The sequence below is a fragment of the Macrotis lagotis genome, chromosome 1 (genome assembly GCF_037893015.1).
Source record: "Macrotis lagotis isolate mMagLag1 chromosome 1, bilby.v1.9.chrom.fasta, whole genome shotgun sequence".
In the NCBI taxonomy this organism is placed as follows: Eukaryota; Metazoa; Chordata; class Mammalia; order Peramelemorphia; family Peramelidae; genus Macrotis; species Macrotis lagotis.
Window position 1 is genome coordinate 207981098 of NC_133658.1, and position 19497 is coordinate 208000594.

A 19497-nucleotide genomic window follows, 5' to 3' on the forward strand; every position below is an offset into this window, starting at 1 on the left:
AAGTATTAAAATGAAAGGAAAAAATCTTTATATTCTTATTGATTAAGTAAGATATGACCAACTCCATATTATTCATTGGAACTTAAACATGTAGTACCATGCATTGATAGTAAGGGCAGTGAAGAGGAAGGCAGTTGAAAGAACACTTGGAAGAAGACCTGAGTTCAAAATCTGACTGTATTACCTACCATCTATGTGATCTTGGGAAAATCCCTGACCCTTTATTTTTGGAGCATTAAACATTTAGAACTGAAAAGGACTTTACAGGTACTTTGGTTCAAACTCACCATTTCACAAATAAAGATCTGAGATTCAGAGAGAATAAAGGATTCCCAGGATTACATAGTTTATAAATTTCAGAGATAAGATTTGAATGCAGATCATGTATACTCCACATCAGAATACCTACCTCCCAGGGTTGTTGTGAGGATCAATTTAGAAGGTGCTTAGTACAGTGCCTGGCTTATTGTGAGTTCTTTGTAAATGCTAGTTATCATCATTAAAATTATTATTATTATTATCATCATCATCATCATCATTAACTTTTTTCCTTTCATTTTTGCTATATTTTACAAACACTACAGTCCCAGTAATAAGAGTCCTGTGGGCTGTAAATGTGGAGGGTTACTGAGAGGGGAGATACCACATGCATAATGGGTGGGGATTGAGCCACAAATTTCTTATCTGAAATATTTGGGATAATATCATTGCCTAGATATTTTGAACCAGGACAGTGTGGATTTAAACTTCTTAACACTATACTTGGGAGCACTTGGACATGTGGTGATTTGAATCAATGACCATCCTAGTAGGCTGATTATATAACATTCCTTCTATGGATAACTAACAGTGATATATTATTATTATTATTATTATTATTATTATATTTTTTTTAGGTTTTTGCAAGGCAAATGGAGTTAAGTGGCTTGCCCAAGGCCACACAGCTAGGTAATTACTAAGTGTCTGAGACCGGATTTGAACCCAGGTACTCCTGATTCCAGGGCCAGTGCTTTATCCACTACACCACCTAGCCACCCCAATATATTATTATTATTAATATTATTTTTTAGTTTTTGCAAGGCAATGGGGGTTAAGGTCACACAAGGTGTGACCTTAGGTGTGGGGGCGGTTAGGTGGCATAGTGGGGCGGCTAGGTGTCACTGGATAAAGCACCGGCCTTGGAGTCAGGAGTACCTGGGTTCAAATCCGGTCTCAGACACTTAATAATTACCTAGCTGTGAGGCCTTGGGCAAGCCACTTAACCCCATTTGCCTTGCAAAAAACCTAAAAAACAAACAAAAAAAATTATTAAGTGTGAGGTCAGATTTGAACTTAGGTCCTCCTGACTCCAGGATCTGTGCTCTATCCACTGTGCCACCTAACTGCCCCCTTATAGTGAATATTATGCCACAGCTTTAAGGAAGGCATTCTATAAGCTACCTTGGATTGCTTACACAACAGAGTAAACCCTAAGTCCTCCAAATGTCATGAACATTAAATACAACAGAGAAATAGTTCAGAAGGGAGAAGTCTTACTGCTGTGTAGTAGAACTAAAACTTAGACCTGAATCTTTAGGACTCAGAGGCCTTCAAAGTTATCTTTTCCTATAACCTTAATGCTGTTTTGATTTGCATTTCTTTAATTTTTTAGTTATTTGGATCATATTTTTTCATATAAGAACTTAGATATATTCCTTTGGGAATATCTATTGAAAGAATTGCTAATATATTTATATCTTTGAATCAATTTCTTATATAATTTGAATTAGAGATGTAAGAGAAACGATACAAATATTTTCCCCAAGTTAACTGTTTTCCTTCTAATTTTAGCTGCATTGGTATTTGTGTATGAACTTTACAGCTTTATATAATTATTTATTTAGAAAATTTTTTACATAATATATAATTTATATAATTCTATATAATCATTATTTATATAATTTTATATAATTATATTTATCTCTCATAATACTCTTTATTTTCGTCTGATCATAAATTTTTCCTCTATAGTTTCAAAACTATTATCTTTCCTATTTCTTTAATTTATTTATGATATGAAATTTTATATCTAGGTCATATATTTCATTTACAGCTTATTGTAATATATGGTGTGAAATCTTGGTCTAAACCCAGTTTCTGCCAGACTACTTTTTTAGTTTTCTAGGAGGGTTGTCAAACTCTGAGCCCTTCCCCCCAGAAAGAATGAGTTTAGTGGACATTATGTTACTAAGTTTGTTTGCTTCTATATATTGTTTTATATTTGCTAGATATTACCAAATTGTTTTGATAATTATTTCTTTGTAGTACAGTTTAAGTGCTGCTGGGGGTCAGGGAGCATTTTAAAATAGAAATCTCCATTGTTTAATTTGATTTACCATTTTGGTTTTTCCTTCTGCTGAGTTTTTGGAAAAATCTCAGCTTGATGAAAGACTGGAGAAAGATTGCTTCATTTCAATGATGTCCAATTGTGATATAACTGTTTATATAGCATCTACCACCAAAACACCAACCCTTCAATCAGTCCCAAGGAGCAAAACAAAATCTAATTCTCTTAAAAATAGATTCTTTTGTGCACCAAATTAAGTTTTCTCCCAGTATTTTGGTATGGATATGGCAGTTCCATCTATATATACAGATTTGGGCAAATCCATAACATATTTAGATGATATTTCTTCTTCTAGCTGGGGAAAGTGACACAAGTACCACAATGATGGTATACTTGTTCATGACAAATTCACAAATTTCTTTAAATACCCTATTTTCTTCCTATTCTCATAAAATCTAGTGGATATAGGTTGTGTTAATTCCATTTAAAGATAGGGAAAATGAGATGGAGGTGAATTAAATGATTTGCTCAAATATCACACAATTAGAACCATGACATTAGAACTAGAGTCTAGAAGGCCTGTCTCCTGGTTTAGGGCCCTATGGATTCACAGAATGTGAATTCACAGAATATAAATATGAAAAGACCCTTAGAGATAATTCTGCTCAACTTTCTTGGCAACGTATAAAGAAAATGAGACTAGAGGCTGGAAGTGACTTTCTTATAAATAGCTGAGTCTATGAAACCAGAACCTTGGCTCTTGAGCTAATATATTCCCCCCACAAAACTGTGTTCAGTCTTTTTGTCATCTAATTGCCACATATGACTCAAAATGAGCTAAGTTAAAGATATATAATGAGCTTGGTTCAGCATGTGGAAGACTGGCTTTGCAGTCAGAGGATCCTACTTAAAATCCTATCTTGGCTACTTATGGATTGTGTGACTAGGCAACTTATTTGACTTCCTTGACTCTCAATTTCTGCATCTAAAAAAATAAAGGATTTTGATTAGAAGACTTCTTGAGGCCTTCTCCCATTTTACGAGAATAGGTTACTGAAATGCGTCTTAATTTAAATACCATTCCCAAATTTAGAGCTGATATGGGATGGGACATCAGCTAAGACCCAAACCTTAATTTTGATGAAGAGGAAACTGAGGTTCATAGGGGTTAAATAACTGCCACAAGGTCCTACAGTTGGGTAGTGTCAGAGCTAGGACTCAAATTCAGATTTCTTGGGTTTCATCCCAGTGATGAGAAGAAATAGATACTAATGCTATGTTAGTAGCATTAGGAAAAAAACCCCAATAGAAATCACAAAGATGCAATAGCAAGACAAAAATGCTAAAAGGCTAACGCAGACTTAGACTTATTAAACACAGTGTTCAAAGTGATGAAGGTAATAGTCCTAGGTCCTTCCCTGGTTGGAGCCCTTCAAGAAGTATTGTGTCCAGTTCTAGAGGTTATTTATTAGGAAGGACTATAACAAACTTGGAAAGTATCCAGAAAAGGTAACCTGAATCATGATGGAACTACAGACCATGTCAGGTAAGGATTTTCTGAAGGAATTAGGGATGTTTAGTCCAGACTGAAGAAGATTTAGAGGGAACATGACATTTTATTTTATTCTTAGAAATTTAATAGTATTTTATTTTTTTTCCAATTACATGTAAAAGAATTTTCTATAATTAAATTTTTTAGTTTTTAAATTCCAAAATTTTCCCTCTCCCTTTGCCCCCTTCCAACATGGCAAACAATCTGTAATAGGTTATATATGTGCAATAATGTAAAACATATTTTTGTTTTAGTCATGTTGTGAAAGAAGAAACAGAATAAAAGGAAAAAACACAGAAAAAAACCAAACAAAAAAGTAAAAATAGTATGCTGTGATCTGCATTTAGACTCCATCAATTCTTCCTCTGAATGTACATAGCATATTCTCACATGAGTCTTTCGAAATTGTTTTGGATCATTGTATTGCTGAGGAGAGCTAGGCCTATTATAGTTGATCATCATACAGTGTTGCTGTTACTGTGTACAATGTTCTCCTGGTTTTGCTTATGTCATTCAGCTTCAGTTCATGTAAATATATATTTTAAAAGATTTTAAGGGCTATGTCAAAGAGGGTTTATGGGGTCACAGAGTCAGACATGACTGAAAAGACCAAATATCATCACCAGAAAAGGTATTATGAGAGTTCTGTTTGATTTTGGAAGCAAGAATTAGGAACAATAGGTGAAAATTGAAAAAAGTCAAGTTTAATGTGAGGAAAAACTTTGCTTATGCAAAAATGGAATGGCTGCTTTGGGAGGCAGTAAAGATTTTTGAGCACAAACTGGATGATTCCTTGTTGGGGATATCCTAGAGGGGATTCTTGAACAGACACAGGTTGGTCAGGTGTTCTCAGTAATGAATTTTGGAGATTTTGTAAAAATATTGTGGGTTTGCTGGGAGACAGAGAGCACAGGATACATGACTGCAGTCATCATTATGATTCCCATTTAGCAAAGATCAAAGACTCTGGTTCTGTGGTCTATCCACAGTATCAGCCTAGAGTCAGGAAAACCTGAGTTCAAATTCAACCTCAGATACTTAGTGTGTGTGACCCTGGAAAATTTCCCTAATTTCTGTTTGTTCCTCAGTTTTTATATATGTAAAGTGAGACTAAAAATAGCACCTACCTCCTAGAATAGTTGTGAGAATCAAATGAGGTACTAATTAGAAAGTACAAAGCACACAAAGGGCTAGCCTGGCATGTAGAAAACACTATATAAATGTCAGCTATTATCATCATTATTATTCCTAGTATCCCCTGTGAGCTCTCTAAGGCAAGATATGCCTAAGAAGGTCAGCATCTGGATAGGATTTAGATAGAATTTAGATCTAGAAGGGACCATAGATATAATTTGTCTAGATTGTCTCATTTTACAGATTAGGAAACCAAAAATTATTTCTTGTATTTTGAAATTCCTGGAACTCATTCTCTTTAATAATCAGTCCCAGTTTTAGGTTGTGGGCCATTACTATCTATTTCTGGAAACTGTTTATCCCAGAAAGCATCAGGTTACAAGAAGAAAAGGCCAATATTTATATGTGAAACTGTAATCAATTTTCATATGTTTAGTTCAAAAACAACTCCATGAATGGAATTCCTAAGAACCATGAAAATTCCAGATAACAGAAAATTTTCTGATGTTACATCCAACAATTTCTTGAGAGCACTGAATTCCAGTGCTACCATAATGTAATAATCATAAAGATGCATATTTCCATAGTTTCTATAGGTTTACAGGATTCATTTCCCCCTACTGCTTTGGGAAGTAGAAAATGGATCAATGGACTTCTCACTTCAGAAATTCTCCCCAATGTTATAGATGCTAAACCATCCATCCCTGTTCATTTATTGTGTCTCCTTGCCATGATGGGAGGAGGGAAAGGGAGAGAAGGTGACCAGAAAGTTCACCACAAGGGGTCCACCCAACATGGTTTTTATTGTTTTGTGTCATCCCTTGCTCTTTCCATGTACTCAACTCACCTTCTATTCAATTCCTTAATGTGACTTCAGTTCACATTCTTCTTTGGAGTTACTTGATTATATGTTTTAGCCTTCTCACTTCCACTATGTACTTATCCATTGACTCCTCTTTGCATGATATTCATTTTTAGTTTTCTGGAGTCTTAAGTGTTACATATCTTGTTGTTTTATAGCAATAACAATGATAAAATATTAAAATGTATTGAAAAGATGAGTCTTTGTTTTCATAGGGAAGCTTCAGTAAAAGAGCTTTGTAATTTCTCCAAACAATCCAGTCTATTTTCCTCCTGATTTATTCTAGGTCCAATTCATTGTCTATCTGTGTACTGTCTGTCTCATATATACAAACTATTGTACCAGTTCTACAGGTGTCCAACATATAAACATTCAAAAAAATAAACATTCAAAAGTAATTCCATGAAAGGAATTCCTAAGAACTATGAAAATCCCAGATATTATCAGAATATCTGATGTCTCCAACAATCCCTCTGAATTCCAAGGCTATCATATTGCAATAATCATAATGATTTTCTAACAAGGGCCATTTGGATATTAATAACACCATTCATCTTCTACATTTGGTCAAACATTTAATTAGTTTACCTCTAAAAAGCTTTTAGATTTATTGAATTTAGAATCCCATCTGCAGTTGCTGTGGTAGTATCAGATCTCAGACCTCATTACAACTTGTAGGTCTGACATTCCCACTCCTGATCTAAATGTATGTTGACTTCATTTAATTAATTAATTAATTAAATCATCCATTCATTTATTTATTTATTCCATCTACATGAAAAGATAGTTTTCAACAATCATTTTTTTTTTAAGATTTTGAGTTTCCCATTTTTCCCCTTTCCCCTGATAGAAAGCAATCTAATATAGGTCATACATGTATAACTATGCTAAACATATTTCCATTTTAATCACATTGAGAAAGAAGAATCAAACAAAATGAAAAAAAAGACCTTGAGAATAAAAAACTCCATAAAACATAAAAACAAATTATAAAAATTGAAAATAATAAGCTTTTGTCTGCATTCAGACTCCATACTTCTTTTTCTGGATGTGGATGGTATTTTCCATCACAAGTTCTTTAGAATTATCTTTGATTATTGTACTTCTGAGATGAACAAGTCCATCATAGTTGGTCATCACACACTGTTTCTGTCAATGTATACAATGTTCTTCTTGTTCTGCTCATTTTAAATGTATATTAAAAGCCAAGCAGTAAAAATTTGTGATCTACTTTTGTCTTTCCTATATGAATGGACAGGTCAAACTCCTTTAAATATAAATGTTATTTTTTCCATTTTACAAATGTTGAAATGAATATCTTAGAAGTTATGACTTGCTCAGAGCCATACAATTAATAAGTTGTTCCCTTCTCCCTCTGATATTGCCACTATCTTGGTATAGGCTCTTATCATCTCACATTTGAACTATTAAAATAGCTTTCTAGTTCATCTCTCTGCTTTGTTTCTCACTACTCCAGCCCATCCTGTACTCAGCTGCCAAAATGATTTTAAAGTACCAGTCCAACCATCTCATCCCTCCCCTCTACCAGCTCCTCCCCAATTCAGTAAACTCTAGTAGTTCTCTATTACCCTTAGGATAATATATAAAATCCTCTGTTTGATTTTTAAAGCCCTCCATAAACTTGGTTCTTTCTAGCAAAGTGGGCAGAACATTGGACTTGGAATCAGGAAGATCTGAGTTTAAATCCAGACTAACACTTACTGCTGTGTGACTAGGCAAATCACTTAAACCTCTGTTTACCTCAGTTTCCTCATCAATAAGGAGGGAAAATAACATCACCTTCCTTAGAAAGTTGTGAGGATCAATGACATAATCATTGTAAAATGTTTAGTCCAGTGCCTGCCTTGTAGTAGTTATGATATAAATGCCTATTTCCTTCCCCATCACTTTCCTCTGCTTCATGTACCCTACAATTCTTCCTTTTCCTTGTACAAGCTACTCTGTCTCTCTCAAATTTGTTCCCCATGCCTAGAATACTTTCCCTCTTTATGTTTCCTGGTTTTCTTCAAGATTTAGCAACAATTTTACCTTCTTCAAGAAGTCTTTTCAGGTCCTCTTAATCTATGTGCTTTCCCTCTGAGATTACTTCTAATTTGTACTGCATTTAGCTTGTTTGTATATACTTGTTTGCATGTTGCCTTCTCCATTAAATTGTGAACTCCCAGTGCTTAGCATAATGCCTATCTTTGAAGAGTAAACATTTAAATGCTTCTCCTACTCCTTTTCCTCCTCTTCTGTCTCTTTCCCCCTCTTCTTCCTTTCCCCCTCTTTCCTTCTCTTCCTACTCCCCATTTTCTTTTTTCTCTTTTTTCCTCTCTTCTCCATTTCCTTCTCTTCCTCCTCCTTTCCCTTTTCTTCCTCCTCTTTTCCTTTTTCTTCTGATTTTTCTCCTCCTCCTCTTCTTTTTTCCTCTTCCCTTCCTCCTCCTCCTCTTTCTCTTCTTGTTCTGATCCCTTTTCCTCTTCTTCTTCATTTCCCCCTCCCCCCCTTTTTCCTTCTCCTTTTCCTTATCTAAATCTGCATTTAAAACCTAGGTGTTCTGACCCCAAGTTTGGGTCTAAAACTAAGAATCTACTCTCCTTTTGTCTTAATTTAATTAATGTAAAAATCAACACAAGTTTAAGACTTTTGCAAACATTTCTCAGTTGGAGTTCTCAATAGCGTTGTGAGATTATTAGTTATGGTCACTATTATTACTGTTTTTACAAGTGAAGAAACAGGTTCAGAGAAGTGACTTGCTATATCACTAATAAATCATAGAACTGGATTGTGGAGTAAGGTTGTTTCAGGTTCATTTTTTTGAAGCACTTGCTTTTTACTGAAAAAACTTGTCCCTGACTTGACAGATTCACCATGGGTGAATGGGGCGAATGGATGTGTTTTCAGACAATTGTGGACAATCACATGCATCTGTTTTCTAGTGGGATTAGACATAATCACAGATATCTGATGCTTAGCAAACAATTCTCTCTCCCAATAGTGACTGCCCACAGTAGGGAATGATTATTATTCCAGTTGATGGTGTGCAAAACACATCAAAGATGAAGCCAGGGAGCTTATTTCCATTGGGAAAGGCCAAATTGGGATTTGGGATTGGATTCAGAAGCAGAGCCAAGTGTTTCTGAAGAGTCTGTTCTCCAGTTAGGGTTTCTCAGGAAGGCCACTTGAGAAAAGGCAGCTCTCTACCTTCAACAGGAAAAAGACTCTCAGTAGAAAGGAGAAAATGGATTCATTTCAGGGCTTCCCACTTATTTTTTGATGACTACTACTACTAACTCCAATTTCTATATTGCTTAAAGGTTGACAAACCTATCTTCTCACAACAGTGCCACCAGATAGGGAGTAAAAATATCATGATAGTAATATTTAGTAACAACAATAATAATAATACCAAATGTTAACAATTATATAGTACTTTAGAGTTTGAAAAACTCATTATATATTGTCTTATTTAATCCTCTTAGTATCCCTGTGTGTGTGGGGGGGGTATTTTTATTTCCATTTCACAGATGAGGCTGAGGCAGGCTAAGTTATTTTCTCACACAGCTGATAAGAGTCTGATTTAGGATTTGAACTTGAATCTTCCTGCCTCCAAATCCATTGTTCTATCTTCTACTCCAAAATGCTTCTCATTTTACATATTAGTACTCCTATTTAATCAATTAGGAATCCTAGAAACTCCTTTTAATTCCTTAACAATACCATTCCTATTTACTTCCCAAGGTTGTTGTGACAAACAAATGGTAGAGATAATGTATGTGAAGCATTTTATAAACCTTAATTTATTGTTGTTACTTAGTTGTGTCTGATTCTTTGTGACTTCATTTGGGGTTTTATGGGCAAAGAGACTTGAGTGGTTTGCCATTTCTTTCTCTAGCTCATTTTAGGTTGGGGATCTTGAAGCAAACAAGATAAAATGACTTGCTGAAGGTCAAATAGTAAGAGTCTGAGGTCAGATCTGAAATCAGGTCTATCCACTGAGCTACCTAGCTATTCTTGTAAACAATAAAGCACTGTGTAAATTATTATTATAGGATCATAGATTTAAAACTAGAAGGGAGCAGAGGCCATCTAGTCCAGTCTTTTTTTTTTTTTTAGGATTTTGCAAGGCAAATGGGGTTAAGTGGCTTGCCCAAGGCCACACAGCTAGGTAATTATTAAGTGTCTGAGCCCGGATTTGAACCCAGGTACTCCTGAGTCCAGGGCTGGTGCTTTATCCACTGCACCAAATAGCTGCCCCTATCTAGTCCAGTCTGTTCATTTCCTTAATAAAGATTTTGAGACTCAGAGAAATGAACTAAATTGTGCATAGCTATTAAGGTTTAGGGATAAGATTTGAACCCAGGTTTTCCTGATTCTAATCTAGGACTCTACACACTATGGCCTACAGCTTCTCCTTAGTCATTTGCCAATGATGCCTTTCTACTACCAGCTGCTCACAACATCATCACATCCCTATTCTTTTAGTTCCTCTGACTCCTAGAATTAGGAGTCCCTCACTGGCCAGACTGAAGCTCTGGATGATATCCATGATGAAAGAAAAGCATCAGAGAAAGGTAGTAGAGAATAGTGTCTAGAAAGTCAGCTTCAGGAACAGCTAGGTGGCACAGTGGATAGACCCGAGTTCAAATCTGCCCTCAGACTCTTACTATTTGCACCAACCCTGGAGTCCAGAGGACCTGAATTCAAATCCGGGCTCAGACACTTAATAATTACCTAGCTGTGTGACCTTGGGCAAGTCACTTAACCCCATTGCCTTGCAAAAACCAAAAAAGAAAAAAAAAAGAAAGTCAGCTTCAGAATCAAGATGATTTGAGATCAAGTCCCCCAGGAAACTCTGTAAAATTAGAAATTGTAGAGCAGATGCTAATCCACATTGATAAAGGGAGTTTCCTCACCAGCAATGCCCAGGTCTTGTTTTTTTATAAATGGTCTTGAAAATAATTGTTTCAACTAGGCTTGTAGGAACTTTGCAGGGGGAAAATTGCTCTTTGGGCAGGAATGTTCATGAGGTTTTGAAACCAAACATTCTAGGGAAGAGGGTTGAGAACTCTCCTGTTCTTTTTCCCACTTAACAGTCCTCTTTCTCCTCATAGCTCCAAATAGGATAAAGCATCTAAAGAGACCATGTAATGTACCCTCATCACATCTTTCTAGAAGGAGATTTGAAAATGCACTAGACACAATTACTTCCATCCTGGCCCTTTAAGTTTTAATCCACTTCGTGGCTCTGACACCCTAGAGTGCAGTGAACTAATCTAATATCACCATTCTCACATTCCATTACATTAATGAGAAGTGGAGAAAGCCTTACATTTGTCCTCTAGACACACACAAGGAGCTTGAGTAACTCACAGCAGGAATGTAATTCTTATTAATTTTAATGAAGATATCATACAGCCCTTTAAAGTGGAGATGGGGCAAAAAAGAGGCACTTGGAAATCAGCTTCCTCAGCAATTTTTAATGAAGATTTATCATGTGCCCATTATAAACCTCAGAAATCCTGCCACCAAATTCACAATGACCTGCCAGCTTTCCCAGTTCAGGGGTATCCCAGGTTTCCTGCACTGCAAGAATATTGGGGGGGCAATAGGTCCCCCTTTTGTCTCCATTGCATTTCACATGACAGTGAGCCAAGAAAGTCGGTATGACACATTTTTAGAAAGGAATGTCTGCAAAAGCACTTTTTTAAAGCTGGTTCTTTATAGCTCACATATCACTGGCTGAAAACATGGATTTGATTCTTATCCTAATAAAGTCTGGAGAGCAGCAGGAGAGAGTTGGGTCTTCATTTGTTTATCTCATTATTTCCAGAAAGCAATCCATCCTTAATCAGATTGTTCTCTCCTTTTGCCTGTCATTTGAACTCTACCCTAGTCAGAAGGCTGCTCAGTTTTCCAGCCAGAGGCCACAGGGGCAGAATGAATTGGATTCTTCAAGAATAGAAAATCCTAAGTACTGAGAATCAAAGCAAAGAGATCAGAGTCTCCCCTGCTTGGTCGGACTGGAAGGAAGGGAGCTATGCTTGACTTGGCTAAAAACACTCAACCTACAGGACCAGGTTCTGAAATCAGTCAGATAGACCATCATGCTCTGTTAGACTGGATTTCTTAATTTGTGAAGGGAGTTCATGAACTCAGAGCAAGGTCAATATGGCAACTTAACCCATTAGAATTCCAAGCTGGTCATTATCACCCATCTGATTCCCCTTCTACTAAATATGCCAAGATTGCCAATGTCCCCATCCATTTAACAGCCACTTGTACTTTTTTTTTTAACTATCAGCAAAACTTCCTCATTTGCTTCACTTTAGCAATCTTAAGCATTCAAGGAAATTAAAATGAAGGTATTGTTACCCTCTTTTGGCAGATGAGAATACTGACAGAGAGAGAGAGAGAGAGAGAGAGAGAGAGAGAGGTTAAGAGACTTACCCAGAAGTGTCTGAACTTGAATCTAGATCTTCCATAATTCACCTCTAGCACTCCAAGTTGACTGTTGGTTATGTATGCCTGATATCCAGCTGTCCATGGTCTTCATTTCCTGCTATCAAAGTCTCCCTTGGAGAGTAGTCAGGGGAACAAAAGATAAAGCTTATAATGTATCAGGAAGAGAATTCAATTGGGAATCAGGAGAGAGATGAGTTCAAATCTTACCTCTGATACCGTGTGTCAATGGATCAATAATTTAACAACTCTGAGCCTCTGAGAATCTTCTGTAAATTGGTTATAGCGCTACCTGGATTATCTGTTATTTTAGAAGTTGAAATTAAGTACCTTTGGGGCAGCTAGGTGGTACAGTGGATAGAGCACCGATCCTGAAGTTAGGAGGACCTAAATTCAAATCTGACTTCAGGCATTTAATAATTACCTAGTTGTGTGACCTTGGGCAAGTCACTTAACCCTATTGCCTTTCAACCCCCCCCAAAGAAATTAAATACCTTTAATCATTATATAAATGTCAACAAGACTCCAGTATGATGTAGATACATTCTTATTTAATCTTTTTCAAAAACATAGTTGAAGATACTGAGGCAACAAAAAGTCACAAGATTACAAGATCAAAACTTTAAAGCTGACAGGGACCTCAGAGTTTATCTGGTCCAATTCCCTCATTTTATAGATGAGTTAAACTGAGGCCAAGAGAAGGTGTCAATGACATATCAAAGGCAGAAAGTAATAGAGTCTAGATTTGAACTCAGGTCCTCTGATTCCTATTCCAGAACTTAGATTCTTTTGATCCTTCAAAAACTCATCTTTCCTAAGCCAATAATCTTGTGCTTACAAGTAACTAGTTTGCTGTTAAAGATGCTAATCATAGCCTTATAAAATTGACATTATTCATAACAGGTTGAAATAATACCATGGACATTGTGGTTTCTAAAAATAATAAATCCATCTTCAGTTCAGGACATAGTGGCTAGAGATCCAGTAGATCAATACAGTTAGGCACAATATCCTTTGTGTTAAAGCCAAACACATATGTCCTTCCTTCATGAAGGCTTCCTAGCTTAGTCAGGTGACTTCATAGCATTTATTGTCTGCACTAGCCCCTGGCGATGAATCATGTCCTGCCTTTTTGACATTTCTTGTATTAAGTTGATTCTTGATTATCTATTTACTTATTTTTGGTGTTTTTAGACCTTTGTGTTCCATCCAGATTTGCTAGCCTGTTGAGACAGTGCTTTTTGTTGTTTAGTCATTTTTCAGTCATGTCTGATTTTTCATGACCCTTTCTGGTATTTTCTTTGCAAAGATAATGGAGCAGGTTGTCATTTTCTTTTCCAGCTCATTTTGCAGATGAGGAAATGGAGGTAAACGGGATTAAGTTAACTTCCTTAGGGTCACACGGCTAGCAAGTGTGTGAGGCGCACTTTGAGCTCAGGAGTTGAGGCAATGCAGTGTAGCATAAATTTTGAGTGGGAGACAGGAGTTTGCAGCATGGATTTGGTTACTAACTTTTCATGAGAGCTTGGTTTAGTCCCTTATCTTCTTTAGGTCTCAGTTGCCTCAGATTAGATCAGGGTTTTTTTTTTTTTTTTTTTTTTAATATGGATTTAAGACTTAAAGGTTCCTGGGTGGAAATCAGATGGACTTGGATGGGGAGAAAATACAATCTTTATTTTCTTTCGGCTCTAACTGAAAATTAACATTTCCTTCAATTATTTAAGAACATTATTTTGAGAAGGGGTCTGCCCATAAGGTTCACCAGTCTATCCATGACACAAAAATATTAAAGGCATTGGACTAGAGTATCTCTAAGCTCTCTGTTAGCTCTAAATCCTATGATCTCTGCCTTCTATAGCTTTTATCCCCTTATGGTGCCTTGTGAAAAGCTCTCAATAAATATTTCTTGATTGATTGGCAAATAATCAAGGAGAAGAAATAAACACACAAATATGAGCAACCTCCCCAAATTAGTACTAGCATTTTTTCACCATGAAATCTCTGAGATGGGCTAACAGCCAAAAGCTTTCAACTCCTTTTCAGGTTATAACTTATTTACAACAGCAGGATGTGTCCTAGACTCTCACTGAATCCTTCAGCTGATGAAATGAATCATTAATTAATCTCTCAGCTAAGGTGGGAAAATTTATGTGGAAAAAAAAGCCCAATTATATTCATCATCCCAGGTGTTTCTTCTGGAGTGAATCCCCTCCAGGGTCTAATTATCCCTCTGTCTACTTGTCTGTCTTTGCCTTTTCTTTCACAGAGGATGAGGCAGCTGAGAGCTGGAGAGAAGAGAGAAAAGCTGCTAGCTGCAACTAGTAGTGAATTCCTCTCTGCAAGGGTCATAGCAATTTCTCTTCCCCTTCTAGGTCAAATTTCTGGAAATGGCTCAGCTTCTCCACAGGCCAAATCCTCCCCAAAGGTTACTGGGTTTAGGCAGAGGTTGAGTTAGCACTTAACCATCTTTTTCAGAAGCAGTTTTCCCCGCAGATAGCAAATTCTTTTTTGCAAATAGAGAGTTCCTTGTCAGGACTAAATTATATTCCTTTATAGCAAGTTATCAATTATTTCATTGAGGAGAGGGTTGAACTATATGATTTCTAAGATCCATTCTAACTCTAATGTTCTATCATTCTACCCTCAATATGTGGAAAGTAAAATTCTGAGGATGTGTGCTTTCACAATCCAAGTGTTCAGTGGGGCTGCCTCCATAACATGACCCTCTTGGAGTATAATTCAATACAGAGTAGGTGGATCTTGGACACCATCCCAACAGGTTTATTTTTTAATGTTCCAAAGGGATTTTATTATGATAGAATGACCTCTCACATGGAATAACTTTGAGGCCCCTGATATGGCATGTAGTTATGGACCAAAGTCACTTATATTCTTGCCCCAATTGTACTACTCACTAAGCTGTGTGACTTTGACCAAGTCACCTAATCTCTCTGGGTCTCAGATTAATCTTCTGTTAAAATGAGAGTGAGCTAGATAATTGCTAAGGATTCTTCTCATCTGATGAATTATGTGATTCTATAATAGTGTTTAAGTGTTCTTGTCTTGTGTAATAATCAGAACAATACATTATAACTGTGCAGGGACTCCTCCAAACTTCCCTGCCTGGTAGAAGCCTTCTGTGGATGTAGTAAATCACCATTTTAATTGAAGACTAATTCATGATGTTAGGAAGGATATCAGGATATTGGAATAGTAAGAGATTTTTAAAAAATGAGAGTAAGATTAAACTTTAAAGGATAGACCTAACGCTATTACTCCTCTGCTCAGTAACCCTCAGTGGGTCTCTATTGCCAAAGGATAAAAATACAAACTCCTTAGCCTGGCATTTAAGACTTTCTACTATTCAACTCCAAGCTACCTTTCTAGCTTTGTTTAACACAATTTCATTTCCTTCACATTTGTTACACAGATTGGAATACTAGCAGTTCCTCTGTTTTAGCCAGCTGTATTCACAAAGCTGTTTTCTAGGCCTGGAATGTAATTCTCTTTTTTCCACTCAGAGAAATCCATCAAGGACCAGGTCAGTTGCCATCTCCTCCTTGAAGTTTTCACGGATTCCTCCTGTTTAACCTGATCTTTTCCTCCTCAAAATTTTAGAGCACTATTTTAGCTTTCTCTTGCCCCATCCCATGCCATTTTGCATTGTGTATGTTACTTTTTTTTTTGTTTATTTGATAACCTTCCCTGTTAAACTTTCAGCTTTTTGAGGGCAGGGATTGAGTTGCTTTTGAAAACTTTTGTATCCTTAGTCCATAGAACAGGACATCCTCACACATAATACCTATTAGACTATAAATTTCAGAGAAGTTGCTGATCTGCATTAATAGGGGGTGTTTTTTCACTTGAGAATTTACTAAATTTAAGAAATCTCAGGTCTAGTTGTTATCCTTTTCCCTCCTAAGGAGTGATAAATGCTTGTTGAATTCTATTGTGGAGATTGTTTTGGGAAGGTTTCAGAAAAGAGCTACAAGGATTATAAAAGGCTGGGGGGGCACTAAAATCAACCCTTTCAGAAATGGCTGAAGGAACACATTTTCTTTCTGGCCTTTGTCATGAGTGAGCCCCCCTTGGCATGGCTGTCTTATACGAGTTACACCCCAGGTAGAATTAATTTCCATGCAGAAGTCTGGTCAAGCAGCCAGAGTCTTTGAGCAAAATACTATAATCAAGCCTTCTTTTCAACTCCCACTCTTTCCCCTTTGCAGCTAACAAAATCATTTTCCTTTTAATCACGCTTTGTGAAATAGGTGCCATCCTCTTAAGGGTTTGCTCCATAAAAGCTAATTTCTGTCATCTTTCACTGTGACACGGTGCTTCGCAGTCATGTCGGCCCCATTATTTCTTTGCCCATGTAGCATTACTAATTCAGTCTGTGCACTTTGCTTTATTTTGGGAACTGTCTCTCCCCACCCCATCCCCCCTCTACATTCTCTTCTCTGTTGTTGCCTTGATGTTTTCCTCTTAGAGGAACTAAACATAATGAGACAGTCTGTGTCATAGCAAAAAGTAGATAAAAGTAACCTGTTTATTAGAGCCTATTTAGACTGAGCCATTCTTTGAGCATGGCATATGAGGAAGATGACTAGTCAGGGGCTTTCATGACTGCAACAGCTGGTGGAAGGAGGGAAGGAAGAGGAGAAGATTTGATGTTGCCAGGGCACTTTGATAGACTATTCATTTATGTATTTCTGGCAGAATGTAAGTTTCTTGAGGGCAGGGATTGTTTCATTTTTGTCTTTGTCTCTCCTAAATCATATACTTTGTGCTTAAATATTAAATAACTAATTTGTAGTACTTCAAGGTTTACAAATTATTTTGCGTATATTATCTCACTTGATTCTAGCAACAGCCTGTGAAGGAAGGGATCTAATTATGCCTATATCAGGGAAGAAACTAAGGCAAGTCATTTAACTTAGTAAACTCCTGAGACAGGATTTAAATTCTGGTTTGACTTCAAGTCCAGAGTCCTAGTCATATCTACTATACCAGTGATATCAAACTTGAATAGAAATGGATCCTTATGAGAAACCTATTGACCTAGACAACCACAACGTAATATTAGTTATGGTATATTCTATTTTTATTTATTTTTATTAAGCATTTCTTAAGGATCATATTGAGGGAGTACCCATGCCATTTGAGTGAGAGATTCTTTTAATATCATTATCTATAATTATCAGTAATATAAATTACATTAATATCCTGGTGGGGTTCATGTCCTGGAGAACTCCGAATCCTTTCCTGTTTCTAAAGAGTAATATGGAGAGATAGGGAAAGAAAGTAAAGAATTAAAAAGTCTCTTGACAAGGATGAAAGAGGAGTGTCAAAACTGGTTTGAAGCTTAACATTTAAAAAGCTAAGATCTTTCCAAATGGCCTTATCACTTCCTGGCAAATAGAGAGAGAGAAGAAATGGAAGCAAGGTCAGATTTTATAATCTTGAGAGCAAAGATCACTGCAGATGGTGACTGCAGCCATGAAATTAAGACACTCTTTGGAAGGAAGGCTATGGCAAATTTGGACAGCACACTCAAAAGCAGACCTATATCACCTTGTTGACAAAGGTCTGTATACTTAAAACTATGATTTTTTCAGTTGCAATGTATGACTGTGAGCATTGGATTATAAGGAAAGTTGAGCACTGCAGAATTGATGTATTCAAATTGTGCTGGAGAAGACTGAGAGTGCCTTGGATAGCAAGATCAAATCCAGCAATACTTAAAGAGATTAATTCAGGCTGTTCATTGGAAAGTCAAATACTAAAGCTGAAGTTTAAAGGACACATTGGAAAAGGCCCTGATATTAGGAAGGATTGAAGGCAAAAAGAAAAGGGGATGGCAGAGGATGAGAGGGATAAAGAATGACATAGAAACAATAAACATGAATTTGGACAGACTTCAAGATATAGAGCAAGCTAGAAGGGTGTGTGGTGTGGTATGGTATGGTCCATAGATCACAAAGAGTTGGACACAACAGAATAACTGAATAACAACAATAACCATGGAGAGATAATAGACTGAGATTTCCAATAAATCAATCTAACCTTTGTGAAGTTAGGGCTTAATCATATTATTTCTTTGATTTATTGTTGCTATTTTTCATATAAATATAAAATCGAGAGACTGTATGGCATTGTGGATAGAGATAGATCTGGGTTTAAGTTCTTCTTCTGACCCATATTGCCCAAGACTGTGCAATCCTAGTCAAGTCACAACCTCTTAGAGTGCTATGCAGATATTTCCAATTTTCTTACTTGCAGAGGATATGCCAACCTACCTTTCCTGGGAGGTTGCTATATAAAGGAAATAATACCTCTAAATTTTTCTGGTCATATTCTGTTTTTATAACACTAACATTTCCCAGTGTACAAATAGTTTAGCATATTGAAAAAGATCTGATATTATATGTAGTGTTCCACTCCCATAGTCTCTGACCTCTGCATAGAAGTGGGGTTAAGTACCAAAATATCTCCAGCTTGGTCACTTTAATTCTTCAACATTTCATTTTGAATTGTTTTGTTGTTCTTTTTTTACTTGAATTGTTATATTCACTGTATGTATGTATGTATGTATTGTTTTCCTGATTCTTCTTATTTAATCTGCATAGTGATATTCTTCTTTCTGATTTTCATTCTTTTTTAGGTGCACCACCTTTAGTGAATGTGCATGCTTGCATTAGACTTGTGAATTTGTATAAATTTATATAGATCTATGAAAGTGTGGATATATGTATATGCATATATATATATATATCCTCATAATAGATAAAGCAGTCTTCTCAGAACAAACTGATGTACTGCTTAGTTTAAATATCATTTTCCCCATTACAAATTTGAAAATTGAGACTCAGAGCTGTTAGGTGACTTTCCCATACTCATACAGCTAGTCTCAGAGTAGATATTTGAATCCAGGTCTCCTTATTCTAAATCTATCATTCTTGATTATTCAAGAGCAGAAGCAGATGTCAGTAAATAAGGGATTAGTTACTTCTTATAGTTAGTCCTTTATGGAGAAAAAGAGAGGAAGAGAGAAGAAAGGATAGATAAAAATTTTGGCAGGTAACTTGGTTGACAGAGATGATTACCTAGTAGCCCTTTATCCTTTATGAAGTATAGCATTTCTCTCCTGAAAACAAAAAG

The 19497-nt window shown here is 36.3% G+C and overlaps 1 protein-coding gene across 1 annotated transcript in view; it reads left to right on the forward strand.

The window, feature by feature from the left end:
* Positions 1-19497, forward strand: part of COLEC11 (collectin subfamily member 11) — a 92067-nt gene that overhangs the window by 28678 nt on the left and 43892 nt on the right. The window lies entirely within an intron of this gene.